The sequence below is a fragment of the Helianthus annuus genome, chromosome 13 (assembly GCF_002127325.2).
Source record: "Helianthus annuus cultivar XRQ/B chromosome 13, HanXRQr2.0-SUNRISE, whole genome shotgun sequence".
Lineage (NCBI taxonomy): Eukaryota > Viridiplantae > Streptophyta > Magnoliopsida > Asterales > Asteraceae > Helianthus > Helianthus annuus.
Genome location: NC_035445.2, coordinates 13,629,166 through 13,631,378, shown reverse-complemented (window position 1 = coordinate 13,631,378; position 2,213 = coordinate 13,629,166). Strand labels below are relative to the sequence as shown.

Sequence of the window (2,213 nt, the reverse complement as noted above, 5' to 3'; positions counted from 1 at the left end):
TAACATGTGACAAGGGTGAAAATAGTCGATGGGGGCGATGAGTTTAATGGAGAGTTTAGTTAATATCGTAATCTTGTTGTAACCCCACTTGTATACATATGATAACATGTAAGCATCCATTATAACCCGACTTGTATTCATGTATATGAAAGTGGTTTGCAAAACACCATTATGTGCATGTACTGATCGTAACACGTGTACAAGTTAATAATTTAATATGGAACATACAAGTTAATATTGTAACACCGTATACCTGGGATAACATGTGTTAAGCCTTTGTTATAATCTTGGTTTAACCCAACATGGTGTCATATGTATAAGCTAGTGGTTTCCAAAACACCATGATGTGCATATACATACTGTAACATGTGTTAAGCAACTGAAATGTATAACATGTGTTAAGCATCAATTATAACGTGTGTAAAGACTTCCATAATGGATGAATAAACTCCAATAGTAACTTAATAACAATAGAGTAAACCTGATATAACGTGTGTTAAGCATATATTATAACATGTGTTAAGACTTCGAGAGTGGATGCATAAACTTCAATAGTAACTGTAACAGTAGAGGTACAAAGATGGGCGCCTCCAACAGAAAATGTGTTAAGTCTAGACCGTTTTAACATCGTGTACTAGACAAAACAAGAAGAGTCTCACATTACATATTACTAGTAAACAAAAATACATAGCACTAACACGTGTTACATTGTACATGGGTTTCATGTCACATGTAACACATGCATGTCCTAAAGTTCAAACTATAACACGTGTTAGTTGTGTTGTGCTGTAACATAAACATGGTCATGGTCCTTAATATCCCGAGAATTGGATCTTGTTTCCCTTGTATCCATCACCATCCTAATAACAAAAAGATAAGATAACCGTTAAGTCGTTAACCAGAGATAACTATTAACTATTATACTTGGTGTTCATGTTTCAAAACCCATATTCTATAATCGGCTGAAAAGAAAAAAAGTGAAATGGGTAAAATGAAACTGAACGATTCAAAATATTCAAGCATGTAAGGTATAATATGAAACCGGCCATTTATGTACTTGAAATTTCCAAAAAGTTACATTTATGCGCTCCTTTATAACACATGTTAGAGGTTCATGCTGTAGGATAACACTCTGATGTAACCTGATAGGTTTTGCAGGCCTAACATGTGTTAAGCTTTCCGTTCGAATGATATATAACACGTGTGATCTCTTTGAAACCCTTTGTTACACATCTCACACACAAATCTGTTTGTTGCCATTAATGTCTTGGGTGATAAGGATATCACTTCTGCTTCTGGATCTACAATTTTTACAATTTATTTTTAAGTTTATTAAAGACAGAAACTGTATCAATTGTCATTTCATAATTTGATAATTTATTATTACTTTTTTTTATAAATATGTTTTTGATTTAAGAGTTACAAAGTACAAATATCCACCGGCAAAACCCATGAAAAAAGATTAAAGATTTAACCATTTTCAACCTGGGGTCAACTGCTAGTACATTCATGGTAGACTTTCTTTGAAAAAACATATTTTTCATTTAGAAATAATGAAAAATAATGAAAAATTGAAAACCCACCATTTTTTCGTCTTTTTTTTTTTGAAAAATTGTGGAAAAGCCAAGAAACAAGATTAAATATTTCAGAGATTTAAACCTGGGTTGCCTGGAAGACTTCTTTTTTTCTTTATTAGTGGTTGACTTTGACTTGGAGGAGGATGAGCAAAGTAATTTTGATAATTTGGATTATAACTGCTTCCATTTTCTTGACCTGTATTCTCAGAGCATGAATTAACAGTAGTTGCATGAAGATCAGATGCAGAACTCAAATCATCTTCCAGAATCACATTCTGCTGTTTCATCATCTTCTTGTCTCACTAGGGTATGGGGCAGTGGTGGCAGTGGTGGGGGTTGTGCGGCGGGGGTCGGCCGCCGGTAGTAAAGGTGCAACGGTGGTGGGGGTTGAGCAACAGGGTTGGAGGTGTTTACGGTGGTGCGGTGGTGATGGTGGTGCGGTGGTGATGGTGGTGCGGTGGTGATGGTGGTACGGTGGTGATGGTGGTGTGGTGGGAAAAAAAGATAACGGTGAGAGAGAGATTTGATGAAGAGAGAGAGAGAGAGAAACTAATCAGATTAAGGAAGAGAGAGATGTGTACAGATCTGGATATGAATGTGAATAAGTGTGTGTGAGAGATATGTGTGAGAGAGAAA

General features: G+C 35.7%; 1 long non-coding RNA gene across 1 annotated transcript; it reads right to left on the bottom strand.

The window, feature by feature from the left end:
- Positions 1-1,204: 1,204 nt before the first annotated feature.
- On the bottom strand, positions 1,205-1,750 carry LOC118485586. The gene is made up of 2 exons (XR_004876834.1): positions 1,660-1,750; positions 1,205-1,301 (listed from the first exon to the last, which is right to left on the bottom strand). It is a non-coding gene; the product is annotated as an uncharacterized LOC118485586 (long non-coding RNA).
- Between the last annotated feature and the right edge of the window lie 463 nt (positions 1,751-2,213).